The sequence below is a fragment of the Scyliorhinus canicula genome, chromosome 17 (assembly GCF_902713615.1).
Source record: "Scyliorhinus canicula chromosome 17, sScyCan1.1, whole genome shotgun sequence".
NCBI classification, from domain to species: domain Eukaryota; kingdom Metazoa; phylum Chordata; class Chondrichthyes; order Carcharhiniformes; family Scyliorhinidae; genus Scyliorhinus; species Scyliorhinus canicula.
In genome coordinates this window covers 104254554-104275240 of record NC_052162.1, presented here as the reverse complement: position 1 = coordinate 104275240, position 20687 = coordinate 104254554, and positions in this window count along the sequence as shown.

Sequence of the window (20687 nt, the reverse complement as noted above, 5' to 3'; positions counted from 1 at the left end):
GCTGCCTTCCGGGTGCCAGGGCCAGGGATGTCTTAAGGGGGAAGGTGAGCAACCAGAAGTCGTGGTGCAGATAGGCACCAATGACGTGGCTAAGAAAAGGGATGAGGGTCTAAAAAGTGATATTCGGGATTTAGGTTGGAAGCTAAAGAGCAGGAGAAGCAGGGTAGTGATCTCACATTACTAACGCTGCCACGTGCAGGTGAGGCAAGGAACAAAGAGCGAGTGCAGCTGCACACGTGGCGACAGAGCTGGTGTAGGAGGGAAGGCTTCAGATATGTGGATCATTGTGATATCTTCTGGGGAAGGAGGGACCTGTATATGAAGGACGGATTCCACCTAAACTGGAGGGGCACTAATATCTGGTGGGAGGTTGCTAGAGCTCTTCGGGAGGGTTTAAACTAGTTTGACAGGGGGATGGGAACCAGAGATATGGATCAGAGAATAGGGTAGCTTTTGAACAGGCAGAAATAGTATGCAGCAAGACTGTGAGGAAGGATAGACAGTCGATAGGGCAAAGGTACACTCAGTGGAATGGGTTAAAGTGTGTTTGTTTCAATGCACGGAGTGTCAGGAATAAGGGAGATGAACTTAGAGCATAGATCAGTCCTTGGAACTACGATGTTGTGGCCATTCTGGAGACATGGATTTCACATGGAGCAGGTATGGTTGTTAGATGTTCCGGGGTTTTAATGTTTTCAGAAGAATAGGGAAAGAGGTAAAAGAGGAGGGGGTGTGGCACTATTAATTAGGTAGTGCCCCACAGCTGCAGAAAAGGAGGTAGTTGAGGAGGGTTTGTCTACTGAATCAGTGTGGGTGCAAGTCGGAAACAAGAAAGGAGCAGTCATTTTATCAGGAGTTTTCTATAGAACCCCGACAGCAGCAGAGAGATCGGGGAACAGATTGGGCGGCACATCTTGGAAAAGTGCAGAAGTAACAGAGTTGTTGTCATGGGTGACTTCAACTTCTCCAATATTGACTGGAACATACTTACTGCAAATGGTTTGGATGGAGCAGATTTTGTCAGCTGTGTACAGGAAGGATTCCTGACTCAATATGTAGATAGGCCCACTAGGGAGGAGGCCATATTTGACTTGGTGCTCGGCAACGAACCAGGCCAGGTGTCTTATATCTCGGTGGGAGAGCATTTTGGAGACAGTGACCACAACACCCTGACCATTACCAGCGTCATGGAGAGGGATAGGAACAGACAGTATGGGAAGATATTTAATTGGCGGAGGGCACAATTTACTGCCGTTAGACAGGAGCTGAGGAGCATAAATTGGGAACAATTGTACTTAGAAATGATCACGAGTAATGTGGGGGTTGTTTAATGAGTACTTGCTGCGAGTGCTGGATAGTTTTGTCCCACAGAGACGAGGAAAGAATAGTAAGGTGAAGGAGACTTGGATAACAAGAGCAGTGGAGCTTCTAGGCAAGAGGAAGATGGAAGCTAGTGTCAGGTTGAGCAAGCAAGGATCTTACTCGGCTTTAGAGGGTTACAAGGTAGCCAGGAAGGAACTCACAAATGGTCTGAGGATATCTAGACGCGGGCATGAAAAAGCCCAGCGGGAAGGATATAGTAAGGCCTCACGGTAGCATGGTGGTTAGCATCAATGCTTCACAGCTCCAGGGTCCCAGGTTCAATTCCCAGCTGGGGTCACTGTCTGTGTGGAGTCTGCACATCCTCCCTGTGTGCGCGTGGGTTTCCTCCGGTGTGCTCCGGTTTCCTCCCACAGTCCCAAGATGTGCGGGTTAGGTGATTGGCCATGCTAAATTGCCCATAGTGTAAGGTTAATGGGGGGTTTGTTGGGGTACGGGTATACGGTTTAAGTGGGGTGATCATTGTTCGGCACAACATCGAGGGCTGAAGGGCCTGTTCTGTGCTGTACTGTTCTATGTTCTATGTTCTAGAACCCCAAGGCCTTCTACACTTATGTGGGAAATAAGTTGATGATCAGAGTGAGAGGAGGGCCGATCAGTTTTAGTGGTGGGAACTTGTGCCTTGAGTCTGAAGAGATGGGGGAGGCCCTGAATGAATATTTTACTTCAGTATTTACCAGAGAGAGGGACCTGGTTGCTCATGAGACCAGCGTGAACCAGGTAAATAGACTCGAACAGATTGATATTAAGAAGGAGGATGTGCTGGGAATTTTGAAAAGCATCAGGATAGATAAATCCCCGGGGCCTGACGGGATGAATGAAAATGAAAATGGATGGATAGTAAATGCAAATGAAAATAGCTTATTTTCACAAGTAGGCTTCCACAGAAGTTACTGTGAAAAGCCCCTTGTCGCCACATTCCGGCGCTTGTTCGGGGAGGCTGGTACAGGACATAACCAAGGTTACTACGGGAAGCGAGGGAGGAGATTTCTGCGCCGTTGGCGAGGATTTTTGCGTCCTCATTCTCCACTGGGGGAGTACCAGATGATTGGAGCCGAGCGAATGTTGTTCCCCTGTTCAAGAATGGGAATAGGGAAATCGCTGGGAATGTTTGTTTAGAGAAACATAGTTTGATTCAAGATAGTCAGCATGGCTTTGTAAGGGGCAGGGCATGCCTCACAATCCTCTTGAATTCGTGGCAGGTATTTCGAGACACATTGATGAAGGTCGGGCAGTGGATGTGGATTTCAGTAAGACATTTGAGAGGTTCGCCATGGCAGGCTCATTCAGAAAGTTTGCAGCATGGGATACAGGCACATCTGGCTGTCTGGAAACAGAATTGGCTGGCCGAAAGAAGACAGCGAGTGACAGTGGATGGGAAGTATTCCACCTGGAGGTCGGTGACCAGTGGTGTTCCGCAAGGATCTTTGTGGGACCTCTGCTCTTTGTGGTTTTTATGAATGACATGGTTGAAGAAGTGGAAGGGTGGGTTAGTAAGTTTGACGATGACACGAAGGTTGGCGGAGTTGTAGACAATGTTGAGGGTTGTTGCATGTTAAAACAGGACATTGTCAGGATGCAGAGCTGGGCTGAGAAGTGGCAGATGGAGTCCAACCTTGATAAATGTAAAGTCATTCGTTTTGGAAGGTCGAATTTGAATGCTGAATACAGGGTTAAAGGCAGGATTCTTGGAAGTGTGGAGGAACAGAGGGATCTTGGGGTCCCCATACATAAATCACTCAAAGTTGCCACCTAGGTTGATAGGGTTGTTAAGAAGGCGTAAGTTGCGTTGGCTTTCATTAACAGGAGGATTGAGTTTAAGAGCCGCGAGGTTTTGCTGCAGATTTATGAAACACTAGGTAGACCGCACTTGGAATATTGTGTCCAGTTCTGGTCGCCACATTATCGGAAGGATGTGGATGCTTTGGAGAGGGTACAGAGGAGATATACCAGGATGCTTCCAGGATAGATTCTGACATAATGTACCGTCAGAATTCTGACCTGGAATCAGTGGAGTGAATGTTCTATGCTATGCGTTATCCTCACCAGTGAACTTCCATGTCATATTTCCACATTAACTATCTCGCTTCCGAGGTTCAGAAATTTAAAAAAATGCCCAGAAGAAGAAAGCATATTCATAACAACGCCCTACATTAATTGCAGCAAGACTTCCATACTCTCGTTATCCGGCCCTCCAGAATCGGACCGACTCTTCAACTAGAACATCTTTGCGGGTAGTACAACCGAACTTTGGGTGTTTCTTGTGTACATGTGGGTCAATTTACGGATTAACGTTATCGAATGAAGATTGTTGAGCTTGTACTCGTGTCTGTCCTTTGTTTTCCTCGCTATTAACATACACCTAGCTGAAGCCAAGCCTTTGAGTAAGTAGACTGGTCGAAAGTACATGAATTGGACAGATACAAAAAGGGCAGCAGATATCTGGAAACACAAGCACCTGAACGTTCCCCTCCAAATCAATCACCATCCTGAATTAGCAATAAAACACCGTTTCTACACTGTTGCTGGGTTCAACTCCCTAAGAACACTATAGGTGGACGTACATCTCAGGGACTGCAGCAGTTCCAGACGGAAGTTCACCAACCTCTTGTCAAGGGCAACTGGGGATGGGGAATAAAATGTGGTCTATCCAGCGACGCCAACATCCCGTGAATGAATAACGAAACAAAAAAAATCTGATGGCTCTATGATTAATTGCACCCAATAGCTCTCAGCTTCTCACAGAAAGAGTCAACATGTGTCATGCATCAGTGAATCCTTTCAACCGCGAATTTGATTACACTCAGTTTAACGCTCGGCAGTAGACTTTTGAACCTAAATATATCCAGCAAATTCACACTTCACTGTATAAAAAAAACAGAGTAAAATAATGTTGAGTATGTGACTGGATGTGCAGAGAGAGAAAAAGTACCTCTGTGAGAAAACTAAAGAAAACCACATTGGCAAGTAGACAGACAGGCGTGCGTTTCGTGCTAATCTATTTCTGTCTCAAATACGCACACACACACACATCGGCAAATATGATTCTGCTGTGTATATTATATTTAGTCTGTGCAGAAAAGGCAACATAAAAGGTCTGAGACATATTGCCACTAATTTGGCAAATTACAGTTTACCAACTGGAGACGATGGCAATCCAGTCAGCACGTCAAGAAAGATGAACGGTGCAGATTTCAAAGCACACATGAGACGCGCCCTTGCCCATTGTCTCACGTCGTGGCGCTGGAGCCTTTCCCTCAACCATCTGAAGTTCGTATTAATTTTACAAACATATATTTGGGCAGCAGGGTAGCATGGTGGTTAGCATAAATGCTTCACAGCTCCAGGGTCCCAGGTTCGATTCCCGGCTGGGTCACTGTCTGTGTGGAGTCTGCACGTCCTCCTCCTGTGTGCGTGGGTTTCCTCCGGGTGCTCCGGTTTCCTCCCACAGTCCAAAGATGTGCGGGTTAGGTGGATTGGCCATGCTAAATTGCCCGTAGTGTCCTAATAAAAGTAAGGTTAAGGGGGGGGTTGTTGGGTTACGGGTATAGGGTGGATACGTGGGTTTGAGTAGGGTGATCATGGCTCGGCACAACATTGAGGGCCGAAGGGCCTGTTCTGTGCTGTACTGTTCTATAACTGTGTACGGTCAGTGAGGTCACCGGGATCCAAAACAGTTTTGTATTTTGATTTAGAAATTCACAAAGCAAACGAACAAATTATAGTAAATAAGCCTTCTTGTGCAGTGTGGTTAGGTCTTTCAAGCTCATTATTTTATCAACTACACGTTTATTTTAAGTGAGCAAGCAGAGTTGAAGCAGCACAGGGGTTCAGATTTCGCTGCCTGTGGTGTATAGATAACTCAGTTAAAAGGCAACATCAGTCCAGAGGCATGAACGTAGAAAACAATGACTGGTGCCTGCAATTCTAATTTGACAAATTTTACATATATTTTCACATTCAGTGGTCCAGACAGCCATCGGGCCTTTGAGGTAGTTGTCCACTCGAGCCACTCACAAAGCATTTAAGGAATAGTTTAACTTGAGGTTTCTTTTATTAAGTTCAAAGCCAAATGGACAACCTAGCAGACTTGATTTTTTTTAGTAATCGTGTCAGCAACTTGGTATCACAATGTTAATGTTTGAAAATATTCTTTGTGGCATTAAGAACTAAATATATTGCAGTCCATTTAAATTATAGCTCAGAAACAGCTACAAATTCTCATGAGTCGAATTTTTAAAAATAAATTGACGACCTTCCAGTCCACAGCTACATAAAAGTGGACCTTATGTTTTACAATATTTCTCCACAAGGCATGAGGAAATTCGAATCTCTCATTTAACTTAGTTCAACAAGAGGACACAGCTGCATCATTTGGAACAGGCGAATTGCGTCCCTATGATGTGGAAGTTGGCATTCAAGAATGCATGATGAGCAGATATATCGTTTACTGCTTTCAGACAGGTAAAAATAATTTCACCCTGTTTGCCAGCAGGTGAGCAACCCATACATACCTCAGGCAGAAGGGTCAACTGGCACCTTTGTCGATCCCGGGATGAATGAGCAGGATGGATCTGCGTGATAAACTTTATTAACAGAACAGACCAGAGAACGGACACTGCTTCGTGTGGCGATGTCGGACGATCCCCTGTGAAAGATACGAATGAAGTAATTCCGACATTTGGAGTAGGATTCCCCACTGATGTGGTGGATCAGTGTGTTAATGAAGAATTCCCCAAACGATGGTACTGATCAGCAGTCCCAACATCCCCCCGCCCGATTGAGGACGCTGGTGCGTTGTCAGCTGATGGGCACTTTCAATTCCTTTGTCCACATAGGAATGACTTTGCCACGATGTGGACATTTCTGCTGTTGAGCTGGTCAGAGAGTGACCTGAAGCTATTCACGAAGACAAGTGGAATGAATGAAAATCCCAGTTCCATATCGTCTGTAGAAAGCACCACTCGTGAAAAAATATGCCATACTATTACCTATGCCCACAATGTCATATCTCGGATCGAAATTGGGGGCCTACGTGCTGGGCACATAGCGGAATGTTATCTTCTCTAGGCAGTATCATAATGTCCTTACTGGTGGAGGAAGCAGAGTTTCAGGCGGTTTGTCGGTGTGGAGGGACATGGTGTGCAAGTGCAGGCATTGCTGCTCTCGTAAGCAAATGATATCCAGCATTGGTTTCAAGTGGCATTATTGCGAACCTCACAGTGAGGGTTAGCAATGTGGCAGAATACAAAGTAAACACTAACCCGTGACTTGTTCATGCCTCCTCGGTGTGCCTCTCGTTTCCTTAAGGATTTAGAAGGCCTTCCTGAGGTGGGGGCTAGCTAAGGTATGCAGGGATGGAAGGGTGCAGAAGAAGGGTTAAGAAAACTTGTGTTGATTAGATATAGCAACCTGGCTACACGACTAAACGGGATGAATTACAATTTTGTGCAATGAAAGTCACTGAGAATGGCGATCACTCACGTGTCACGACTGTGATACTCCCCGATTATTTTCAAAATCGGGTTGATGACATGACGCTGGAGTTACCAGCAAGTTTGCAAATTCAAATGCTGCAGCGGGAGGAGTATGGAAAGCCGACCAGCTTCGGAAACTTTGCTGGAGCCTATCCAGGCCATGATTTATACCTCCAGAAAGTGCATTGTAAATTGTCCACGAGTGCTTCAATTTTTAGTTAAGCTCACATCACATGAAGTAATAATCATCGTACTAATAGCATTAATTGTCTGCCTGACTAACCATAACCAGATTCGAACTGTATGCTAGCTTCCAACGCCACCGAGGCTGGTGGCAGTGAAATGCAACAGATGTGGAAACTCGTGGATAACAGGTTATAAAACTGATTAAGGTAGCAGTGTAGCTTTCCTTATTAATTTATAAATGCAGAATTTGGCTAAGGAGTTGACAGAGAATGCACCTTTGAAACAGTCCTGGATGTGACGTGGACGATAAGAGCAAACGCTGCAGTATTCGTGCAGCTAATTCTGGAGTACCCTACTTTAGTAACATGAATATTTTAACAATGAGGCGCAGTGGATATTTCAACCCATTCTTTAACTCGGCTCTGATTTTGCTTTGGGTCCCGGCATAAATAAATGGATTAATGCAAGAACTCAATAACTGAAGCATATATCCGCTTTGTTGGAGAATAAATGTAGAATTACTGAAATTGGAGCCCGAGAAATAAGTAACATTCGCAATTCGGACGTAGAGGATGTTTACAAAAAATAGCAAATAGGACAGGATGAAGCTACCCGAAATGGCGAAGAGTAAAACTATGGATTTTCGTCTTTTCTCCATCTCTGGGTCACTCTCAGTCTGTCCATTGCTCTGGGCCCGGAGTCTTCTGCGGGCTCTATTGGCCGCTAAAATATATCTGACGGTTAGAGCATTGAGCAATATAATCAGAATGAATGGAAGAATAGGGGTTAAAACTAAACGAATCCAGTCATATGCAGCCCATGCACGTGACGTATAAATTACACTTTTTATGACGCAGAACCAGGGTATTTTGTTAACTTTGTACATAGGTTCAAATTGTAAATATATGAAGACATTCTTTATGCATGACAGCACGGACACGATTCCTATAACCCACGCAGCCACCTTCTTGGTGCAATACTTGCTTTTCAGCTTCTGAGAGGAAATGGCCACAAATCGATCAAAGGTGAAAGCGACCGTTAACCATGCCGAACTGTCAATGCTAGCAATATTTAAGGCAGCACGGAAACTGCAAACTGGTGTAATAGTGAGGAAACTGGATGGGAAGTAAATCATGGCAATCCGGTTTAATATTACAGCTGTAACCATGACCAGGAGATCGGTCCACGCCATGGACAGCAGGTAACAAGTTATGCATCCGGAGAGGCCGCATCTTCTTCGAGACAAGATCACAATCACTGCTGCGTTAGCTGCAACAAAGAGTGAAAAGATAGAATGGGAATGTTACTGCTTCAAAGTGCAATACAATCAACAGCTGAACAGGATTTTGTGTCGCGTTTGAAGCCTTGGAACCTGAACCTCAGTTTGTCGTTATTGATTACATCTGTGACAATTGAACGTTGGTTTTAAAATTGTAATCAAGATTAATAAAACAATGCATGTTAATGATATTCGAATATAAGATGTCCGAATAAGACCTTACAGAATTCAAGGATAAAGAAAGTATCGATCCACGCTGAGGCCAACACAGCAAACAATGAATTTGAAAATAACAATAATATCGATTACATCTCATTGAGAATTCATATCGGTCATTCTAGTACATTGTTGTCAATTTTGTCAGTGTAAGAACATTCTGCAGAACATGTTCTCAAAGGTTTCCTCATACTGAAGAAAGTGAGTCCAAAGATGTGCAGATAAGGTGGATTAGCCATGCTAATAACCCCTTAGAGTCCAAAAGAAATTAGGTTGGCTTAATGCATTACAGGGATAGGGTGGAGGCATGGGCTTAAGTCGCGTGTTCTTTTTAAGGGTCAGTGCAGACATGATGGACCGAACAGCCTCCACCTGCACTGTAAATTCTACGATCATGCTATTCTATGATAATTAGGGCTTCTACAACTTCGCAGAGGGTATTTTGGATGAAAGGCAATTGTTACTCACTTGCTAATCTATCGGGCTTGTCTGTGTTGATTTCAACAAGTGTAACTGGTAGACCAATAAATCTTATTTGTAGAAAGATGCTTCCACAATGTAGCATTTCCACAGCGCTGCATTGCTCTTTTAGATAATGTTCAATGCAATCGTGCAGTGCATTCTTGAAATAGCACCTTTGCACATTGGTCACTCACGCTATCAGCAGTTCTGAGACTTCATTCAATGCAAACTAGTGCGTATGGGAACAGTCCGAGTTATTGCGATATGTTCATAGCAGAAGAATGAAATCTGCACTGAGCAGCAACCAGAGAAAAAAACATGTGCAGAACCGAATGTGGAAGAAGAGATGTGCGCTAACGCAGTGAGTGTTAGATACCGATAACTGACACAGTTATGTGCAACGATCACTTATGGAGCCCACAACATGGTTTATCTATCTGACAACCTCTCGGTGCAAAAACAATGTTCCTTGCGCACATTAATTCATTAACTTCATTTTGAGTTCTTCAATTATTTCATTGCCACACACCTTGAATAATTTGTTGAAATTATTCAGTTGCTGTCAAAGGCGACAGCACAAAACAAGTTACATATCTGCCATGACAGCAGTGTGAGTATTCACTCGAACAAACAGCGGCATTAACACAATGCAACATCATTTATACTGCAGCAATGGTGCGATGATTCTTGCGCAAGAGTGGTCTCAATGCGAGGAAAAAAGCAAATTAACACCATAATAACTTCCCACTTAGAAGAACAAAAAGCACTATTCAATTACTTTTGAATTCTGATAACAGTATGCTAATTCACCATTGGCACCACTAAAAGTACACCATATAATTATATTTACATTCTGACATGTTAGCTACGGACGGGAACAATTATATAATTAAAGCTATTGAGTGGCACTTTATGCAGAAATATAGCATACTCTTAAAGGCGACAAGTGATGCAGACAAATTCAGAAACTATGCCTGCAAATAGCCCAAATAGTAATATTAATGGAGCGAAATAATAAACTTAATTCTGTGAAGAATGTCGGTAAAATAAAGAAATACGATAACACATTATACCCTACAATACATCACGTTAAATGGGAGGATGTCATCTGTAAGGGCTGTCAGTTCAATGGGAAAATTGCCGTAACTAAGCAGTGCTGACACATCTTTTAAACAACTACTCTACTGTACCTGGAACGCCAATAGCTGCAACGACAGGATAGTAAATTGCAAACACCAGACCTTTTGGGATTGCGTGCATTTCTATCCGAGGCTATGAGTGCATTCTGCAATTCTATGAATATGGTCACATTTATAGGTGACTTCAGGCTCGACAGATTTAATTAGATGGTTTGAAGTTTTACATTGGATAGAATTTATTGCAACACACAAATTAGTGCAGCTGCTGCTCAGCTGATGTTTATGTGTTGATGGCATCAATTTTTATTACCACGCGATCTGAGACGGGTCTAAAGAGAAATATCCTGATACAGCTTCAATATATAGAAATTGACAACTGCCTGGATATTTGGTACAGCCCAAAAGGTTAATTAATGACCAATTTGATAGTTGCATTTTCTGCCATGAAAACGCAGCGACGATCTCACGTTTAACCATATTTCTGCCCGTCTGATCGCACTGTAGCTGAGAGTGTGTTTCAAATCGCTCAGAGGATGTACATTCAATTTAGGGCAACTGGACGTGAATATTCACCAATTATGCCCGTTTTTTTGTGGGGTATGTGACATCTTCCTGTTCTCGTCCTACTTCGTCCCTCTCACAAGACTTTTTTTCTATTGTATGAATTCCTGTATTGGTGCCACTTCATATTCTATTCTGGGTCTGGAAATTTGAATCGATGTTGCTGGCAATTGGCACCCCGCTGCCATAATCACATGGCCCAACCATACCTTCCCGGAACTCTATCTCTCAATATCAGGAGATAGAATGAAACCAATATTAATTATCAGCCCTCTGAACTCCCACAGATAGAGAGTGACAGCTCCTCACACCTCGTTCCCTGTAAGGAGTCCATCCCATATTCCCAATTATTCCAGCTCCGTCGCATTTTTTATCATTTTCCCCAGGCACGAGTATAAAATGCCACCATATTTTCCAACGGAGCGTCGGACATGCCTCACTTTGTCCTTAACTGATCATCCATCCCTCGCTGTGGTTAAAAGCGCACTCAACGGTATCCGACCCATCTTCCACGAATCTGTCCGATTCCACCCCTTCGCTCCAAGACCCATGCCAGGGTCCACCTCTTCCTCACTTTCTAATAAACCAGCCCAGACATTCCTAAGATTATTCTCTGCAATTCTACCCACTCCAGCATCCTGCCCCATGAATTAAATATTCCCCTCACTCCCTCTGTCAGCACTTTCCCGCTCCCTCTGTGACAAGATGGGTAACTCATCCTTGACACCTAACTCATAAGCCCCTTCCCTTACATTCGCCGAAGGAACAACATTTCAAGTTCCCAAATGTTCCTTTCAGTTAAGTAATTATTTCACTTGCACTCTTTCGGAGGTTCGGTGCAGACTCCATTGGCCAAATGCTCTCCTTCTGCACTATAAGGATTCTATGATTCTATAATAATGTGTTCAGTCCATTCTCACATCCTATCCCCGTAATCACTTAACCCCACCTAACCTTTGGACACTCAGCGGCAATTTAGCATGTCCAAACCACAAAACCTGCACTTCATTGCACTGTGGGAAAAAGTGGAGCAACCAGAGGACCTCTCACAGTCATTCAAAATGGGAATCGATCCTAGTTCCCTGGATCTGTGAGGCAACAGTGCTAACTACTGTGTCACCATCCCGCCCTATATTTTACTTTTGCGTTTGACTTCTTATTGTATTATACGTCTCATTATATTTTACCTTTTTCTTAATGGATACAACTTCTATTGCCTTTAACGCTTTCTCTGCCTCGTGATGTACACATTGTTGTTTCGAGCTCTCCTCGCTCGAATTTTGTAGTCCGATCCAGCTGCACCAACCCATCCTCAACAGTGTATAATCCATCATAATTCTCTTCTCGTGGGCAATGAAAACAAATAATATGTACTGGAAAATTAAATTCTTCGTTCTCTCTCCACAGATGCAGCGTTTTGGTTTCAGATTTCAGTATCCGTGAGAGTTTCTTGTGAAATTAAACATTGCTATGTCTCTCTGGAGATTGGCAGTGGATAAGCCAAAGCATGATTTTCACCTCCTCTGAAGAATTTTCATGTTGATGATGTTTCAAACGTCATTAACAATTACGTAACAAAGCTGTTGTAGCAGCGTGCTTTTTACCTTGATGCTTTTTACCAGATTCCAAACATGGTGAAGCACTATCAGCTACTCGTAGGCAGATTAATGGTTTTCTGTGAATGAATACGCCCAGGATAACTGGGCAGAAAGCTGTGTGAATAACGGACCTCACTTGCGGTAGACTGAAACGCAATATATTTCCATGCAGTGACATATAACAGTGGGCTTTTCTATTAATTATTTCCACCAACCATTTGAATATTCCAACCTACCATCCAGAACAACAACCTATAGATTTATATTTTCCATTTCTTATATGAATGCAATATTTTTCTGTCATTTTCAATACATCTAAATAATGAAATGTTTAAGAAATTTTATTAAACAGCATATGTCATTGCTTACCTCGTTATTCAGCATTTTCCGAACAGTCCGATAACTGGAAAAAACGCTGCTTTTTCGGTCTTCACCACTTATCGAGTGTAAAGGCCACTGTTTCAAATGTAGTAATCTCAACAGCAGGTACCAGGTACTTGACCATAAATTCCATGTTTCAGGTCTCACACTGGTATTCTGATTTGCTTTCTTGCAGATTCTATTTTTCGTTTTTCTTTTTGGTTACATGATGTCACACAGTTAAACCTCACTAACTATTAAAGCTATCTCTCCACCATCTCTGCCACTGTGGAGTCACAGAGTCATAGAGGTCTACCGCACAGAAAGGCTCGTTGTGTTATCACGTTGGCGCCGGACAAAAACAACTACTTGACTATTTTAGCGCCATATTCCAACACTTGGCCCATAACCCTGTATGCTTTGGAATTTCAAGTTTGCATCTGAAAACGTCTTAAATGATTTGACGGTCGCTCCCTCCAGCACCATTTCGTGCAGTGAGTCACGGGCTGCCATCATCCACCGACTGAAAAAGATATTTCCTCATAACCTCTCTAAATCTTTGGCTCATTTCCTGAAATCTCATCATGGTTCCTTCACCAAGGGGAGATGTTTTATTCCTCTCTACTATATCTATGCCCCTCATAATTGTATATATCTCGGCCATTTCCTCCCTCTCAGTTTCCTCTGTGAAAAGGAAAAAAAAGTCTATTGATAGACTATAGAACCCCAACTGCGCAGAAGACCACTCGGCTCATCGAGGTTGCATTGACCCAATGAAAGAGCGCACTATCAGGAGTCATTGTACTCTGCTGCTCCAGTTTGACACGCTTTACCAAATCAGCTTCTTACATCTGCACTGTTAGAATTTGTGTCCTATTCACCATCTCTAGAATACCCACTCTCATGCACAGCTCCATTTTGTACTTGCTGTAACTTGCTATTTATCTTATCCCACAGCAGGGAACTGTTTCCTTGTTATGGAAATGTGTCCTGTTCTCTGATGAAGTAGAAGAAAAATCTACATCGTGTTCTCAAATTGATGACACTTGTCACCCCTTTCATATTCGTAAACTCCAAAGCCATCTAGGTAACATGGGCATTTCACAGAGATGGAGTCTCTACTTGGAACTCATCAAATACTTCCAAACTACGGCCCCGGGTCACTGTGGTGTTTGCATATTCTCCCAGTTTCTGCGTGCCCACAGCCCTAAGGTGCGCGGCTAGGTGGATTGACCATGCCAAATTTCCCCTTAATTGTAAAAAATTTTAAAAATACTTCCAAGCTTTATGACACCTCAAAATAATATCTCTGTGCACAAATCTACATATGTGCTACTCCCTCGCCGGACCCTGTCCCCCGGCACAACCTGCAAAGCACGGAAGGTAGGTTTGCACAATTCCTTCAGCATTCAGGCTTCACTTGCCTTATTTTATCGCAGGAAGAACAGTAGTTTACGCCAAATGAATCTGATTATCCGAATATCTCAACCGGCCAAACCTACAGCCGCTAATATTTCTCTATTAACCCGCTCCCTCAAGCGAACTAGGTTTACATTCCCCGTCATAGCCCTCGTCCATCGAACTTACTTGTGAATTTGCAAAGTGAGGCTTTTTGTTTGTATGTTTGGTTTTGCAAGACTGCAGCATCCTCTGTCGCAGGGACGTCTTGTTCGTCGAGGTGAAAACTTATTCCTCGTTATATTATTTCAAAGTTATTCCAACAGTCCTATTCCTGTAAATTTGTCAACGTCTTCTTCAATCAAACACAACCAATTTCACCTTTTAATCATCGCTTCTTTCTCAGCAGCAAATATCAAATATGTTGACTTCTCAAGTCTTTCCAAAATCTATATTCTGTCGGTTGGTCAAGTGGTGCTCCATCGTTGGAACCGACAATTACATTACTTTACTTTGACATAATCACTCGGTTGACCATGAAATAGTTAGACCGCAGAAGCATTTTCAATAAACACCCACTCTGTTCTTACTAACCAATCGAAGTCTGTGCAAAATATAAAAAAGGCACAAGGTCATGTTGTACTAATTCGTCAGCAAAGGCATCTGCCAATGGAACGGTTCGTGTCAAATTCGAACAATGCGGACGTGACTCAGGTTTATCCCCATCATTCGGCTCCAATGCAAAATCCTTCCATTGCCTGTGCCGTCTTTGGTGCAGGCACCTGCATAGAGACTCCTGTAAATTCACCTCAGAAGACGTGTGACTGTGCTGGACGTGTGACCTCCGTTGTTGTGCATCATTAAAGGTAGTGTTTTCTTCTCTCAGAGTTGCATTCGCGGAGAGCACAGGGAGGCAAGTGAAAACATCATCAAGGATATGCTGAAGAAGAAATAATTCATCTGTCGTTTAATGAGTGGATATCTCAAGCCAATAGTACACTCTTTTTCTCATTGCTCCTCTTCGGATTTGTTATGCTGGCACAGAGATGACTGATTTGTGAAATGGATCGATCTCAAGGTGGCAATTTTAACGCGTGGAATGCCACAGTGATTCAATTATTTAACAGTTTACAGTAACGATTTTGTTGAAGGGGCGGAATATACTGCAGCCCAATTTGCTCATGCTGCAATGATAGTAATAATAATAGGAATGTAAATTGTGTGGAGAAGCCATGTGATCTGCAATTGGAAACAGATGGTTGAAGTGATTGGTGAAAATGGCAGGTGAGTAGAAGTTGCATATATGTGTGTGCCCACATTACAGGAATATTGCAAAAAAAATTGCAATATTGCAAGAGGCCGGCCACAGAATGCGATGGAACACAATGACCTGCATGCCCCTGTGCAGAAATCACAAGTATTCAGAAAGCAAATGCAGAAAATATTTAGGGGCACACTTGATTTTCGCATATCTTTAAAGGGGACAGGAAGGTATTAATGAGGAAGCTTTGCTAAAGGGTTACAATTATTAATGTATTGTGCGCACATTCATCTGCTTATTTTAAAATCGACATATTTGCGTGGAAGGATTTTCAGAGAACTACTTGGCTGATACCTGCAATGAAGAGTCGCAACATTTCTGGCTGCATCGCAGCCTAGTATGCCAGATCTCGGCCAAAGACCGGAAGAAACTACAGAGAGTCGTGAACAGCGCCCAGTCCATCACACGGACCCACCTCCCATCCATTCACTCTGTCTAAACCTCCGGCTGCCTGGCGAAAGCGGGCAGCATAATCAAAGACCACTCCCACCCTTACTCACTTTTCCAACTTCTACTATCTGGTAGGAGACACAAAAGTCTGAGAACACGCATTAACAGATTCAAAGACAGCTTCTTCCCTGCTGTTACCAGACTCCTAAACGACCCTCTGATAAACTGATGGACTTTTGGACTATCAGATCTCTTCACACATCTTCACCCGATGCGCGTGTCTATGTGTTTACACTGTGTATTTTATGTATTCCCTATGTATTTTCTTATCATGTATGGAATGATCTGTTTGAGCTGCACGCAGAACAATAATTTTCACTGTACCTCGGTAGGCGTGACAATAAACCAATCCAATCTGAACGGTTTAGCAGATTCGACTCCGAATTGCTGATTCTATTGAGCCAAGGCCAAAACATACGAAGCATAAATTTGAGACAGCCTAGTTGGACAGTCTTCACTCAGCATTTTCTCTGGACATGCAAGTTTTATGCAGTATTTTCTGCTGCAATGGCGATCATTGACCATGCTGCCTTGTTAGACTCGCAATGCGGTTTTCTTGGTCAGCTTCATATTGTTACAGATTCACTCACTCAACAAGCTGCATCAAATGTAATGTGTGCATTGATATCATTTATATTATTACCGAGCTGCAAATATTTGTTGATTGTGAGCCTAAACACGTGGTTACATTATGGACGTAAATTAATTTCAGATTTCCCCAGTAAAGTTCAAACCATGCCGAACATGGTAAGTAAACATTCTCTGGGATACCTGGATGTTTGTGTTTCTCGTCTGCTTGTGCAAACACAAATGAATCATTATAACTACGAGCTAAAAGCATCTCGTTTTTTACAAGTTCTATGTTTTTCTATTGTCGCGGCCACAGTGAATAACTTGACATTACCCTTATACATCAACTGGCATCGAGCCATGTACATGAACTGGCTCGAACTCTTCCAGCCTCCCCACGCACTCACTGAATGTTGCAACGGAATTTTAGACCATTAGCCTGATTTCGGTCGTGGGAAATTTCTAAAAACCATGATCAAAGATATCTAGCAGAACACTTAGAAAACAGTTTCAGGATTGGCAGTCAGCATTCATTTGTGAAGGGGAAATCGTGCTTCACAAACCAATTGGAATTCTTTGAGGATGTAACCAGTATAACTGATGAGTTGCAGCCAGTAGGAGTGGTATATTTGGACTTTCTGAAGGCTTTTGACAAAGTTCCACATGAGAGATTACCTTGGAAAATTAAATCACATGGGATTCACGGAATCATAGAATCCCTACAGAGCGGATGGAGGCTATTCAGCCCATAGCGTCTGAACGGAACTTCCAATAGAGCACCCGAACACGGTCAACTCCCCCACCCTATCCCTGTAATCCCAAACAACATGTGGACACTAAAGGACAGATGATCATGGCAAATGCACCTAACATGCACATCTTTGAAATAAGGGGTTGGATCGTTTGGATATTGATATGGATAAAAAAACTGGCTGAGTGACAGGAAACAAAGAGTAGGAATTTACGGGTTTTTTCAAATTTGCAGGCAGTCACTCGTGGTGTACAACAGTTATCAGTGCAAGAACCCTAACTATTTACAAAAATATTAATGATCTACATGAGGGAACAGAACGTAATATATCCAAATTTGTAGATGACACAAACTTCGGTGGGAGGATGAGCTGCAGGGAGGATGAGGTGGTTGCAGAGATCGTTCAGTGTGATTTGAACAAAATAAATGAGTGGGAAAACGAATGGCAGGTGCAGCATAAAATGGATGGATACCAGATTATCCGCTTTGCTTGCAAAAACCGGGCCGCAGACTATTGTCTGAATGGTCATTAATTAGGAGAGGGGAAAGCAGAACGGGACGCCGATGTCCCCGTACACCAGTCAGTGAAGGTAAGCATGCAGGTACAACAGGTGCTAAGGCAGGCACATAATGTACTGACCTCCACTGCGCGAGGAATCGAGTACAGAAGCACGTATGTATTGCTGCAATTATATAGGGCCTTTATGAGGCCACAGCTGTAATCACGTGTGCAGATTTGGTCTCCTTATCTGGGGAAGAGTGTTCTGACCATATAACTAGTGCAGCGAAGGTTTATCAGACTACCTCCTGGGATGGGGATACTCAAGTATCAGGAGAGACTGAGTCGGTTAGGATTGTATTCGCTGGAGTTCAGAAGAATAAGGGGGATATCATAGAAACCTATAAAATTCGAACAGAACTAGACAAGGTAAATGCAAGAAGGATACTCCCGATCGCAAGTGTCCAGAACCAGAGGTCACAGTCTGAGGTTATGGGGTAGATCATATAGAACGTAGATGAAGAGAAATGTGTTCACCCAGAGAGTATTGAGCCTCTGGAATCCGTTACCACAGGAAGTAGTTGAGGCCAAAATATTGCATGATTTCAATAAACAGTTAGATGTCCACCTGGGCGAAGGTGGTCGAAGGATTTGGAGTGAAGGCGGATCAGGGTACTGAGTTGGATGCTGAATTATAACCAACATGAATGGCTGAGCAGGTTCGAAGGGCAGAATGGCCTCCTCCTCCTTTTATTTTCTATGTTTCGGTCCCAACATACTATAATCACCAACTTTTGATACATTACGCTACGTCTCTTTCTCTAACTGAAGAATTTTCAGTGTAGGTATTTGAGGCACCAGCACTGATTGTCGCTACAATCAAACATATCTCAGCCTGACAACTTGAAAAGGCCCCATTATTTTATTGTTGTACTAATTAGTGGAAGTCATTTGCTGCGTAATTCCCCGGGACAATGCTTTTAATTAGAATCAAGCTGCATGGTTTAAAGTTCAAACACAACTTGATAGTTTACTGCGTAGCACCACCGCTGGTGTATTCTCCATGGTATCTCTACATATCATAGTAAATGCCAACCAATCAATTCCCTCTTCTCATTTGCTATGGATATTTTCATCATCCCTGAAATTGTCATTTTTCTATTAAATATGCCGAGCAGTGAAAGACCCAAAGCTTCGTCAAATGTATCACTTTTCCCACAAGAGCATGAGACCAAAAGACCTAGGAACAGAACTTGACCATTCAGCACATCGAATCGTCTCCTTCATTCAATGAGATCATAACAGATCTGATGTGATATTCCACAACTCCACTTTCCGCCTTATTCCCATAACCCTTGATTGCATTAATGCTTTAAAATAAGCCTTTGTCAGTGTTGAACTTATTTAACTACCTAATCTCCACAGTCCTCCGAACCACGTTCGCTATCCTCTTCGAGAAAACAAAATCGGCCCATGATGTCTGTTTTAGATGGGGGAATGTTTTAGATGTTTTATATTATGAGAATATGGCCTCCAGTCCGACACTCTCCCACATGCCGATGCAACAATTCAACAATTCCCCTTTCAAGCCTCTCAGAATCCTATGTCTCAATAACGTCACCTATTACTCTTCTATGTTCCAACTAGTACACGGTTAAACCCCTTAGCCTCTTCTCATAAAATAAAACACTCCATATCAGGGATTAACCTAGCGAAACTTCCCTAAACTACCTGCGATGCCCGTATACCCTGCATTAGGTCAGGGGCCTAAAATTGTTCACATAATTCCAGGTGTGGTATACTACTGCAAACGCATAATGTTAGCAAGGCTTCGCTAGATTATACTCCATTCCCGTGAGAAATGAAGGTGAACATTTAATTTGCCGAACCTCTTGGTTGCTGTACTTTCCAGCTTGTTTTGTGATCCATACACGACGAGCCCAAAATCCATGTGCGCTGCAACTTTCTCTAGTCTTTCTCCAGTTAAATTATATTCAACTCCTTTATTACTCCTACTAAAGTGGATAACGTCACGCTTTCCGTCATTATTTTCCACTTCCCAGTGAGCCAGCGCACACACCCATCGTGGGACACATCGAAGTGTGAGTTTGGGAGCTGGGAATTTGAAGTAGGTGGAAATCAAATTGGTAAGATTGTTCCTTTAATAATTTCAGTCGTGATATTTAATATAGAAGTTGTGCAGTAAAGGTTAATAAGGCGTTGCCCCACCCACTCACATAACTGAGTGGCAGTTGCAATTGTTTTGGTATAAAGTTACCAGGTGTATGAGTCATCTCAGGTCTATTTAAGAAGGGGTTTTGAAGCTCACTCCCAGTGAGCATTCCTAGTGTGCCGGTGGACACATTCAGAATGAGACACATTGAAGAGTGAGTTTGGGAGCTGGGAATTTGAGGCTGGGTGAGAGGCGCCTTTTATCCCTTGAGTTGTTACACAAATTTCTAGTGAGTGTCCTTGCACTGCTGAAGATGACTGCAGGAGAGAGCTGATTGGAAAGTAGTAGGTAAGGCAGGTAAGTCCTTCATTTCGGGAGCGGAGCTGAGCGGGAGAAATCCGGAGTACAGTCTGGGAAGGTAAGTGGTACTTTGTGTCTATCTATGTTTTCAAATTGTGGGTGGGAAACAAAACTGAGAAGTGCCGTCACAGTAAAACTGGTAGGGAGTCTGTGATAAATTTGAAAAAAAAATCGCTGAAAAATTAATTAAAACTAATAATTAGCTTGGCATCGATAATGGAGATGCAGACACAGAGCACGGATGGTGGGCACAGTGGTTAGCACTTCTGACTCATAGCTCCAGCGCCAAGGTTGAATTCCGGCCTGGGGTGACTATGTGCGGAGTTTGTATTTATTCCCGTGTCTGTGGTGGGTTTCCTCCAGCTGCTGCGGTTTAACCCACAGTCCAAAATGTGCAGATTAGGTGGATTGGCCATGCTAAATTGCCCCTAAGTGTCCAAAGGTGAGGTCGGGTTATTAAGTTATCGTGATAGGGTGGGGGCGTGGGCTTACTCGAATGGCCGTGCA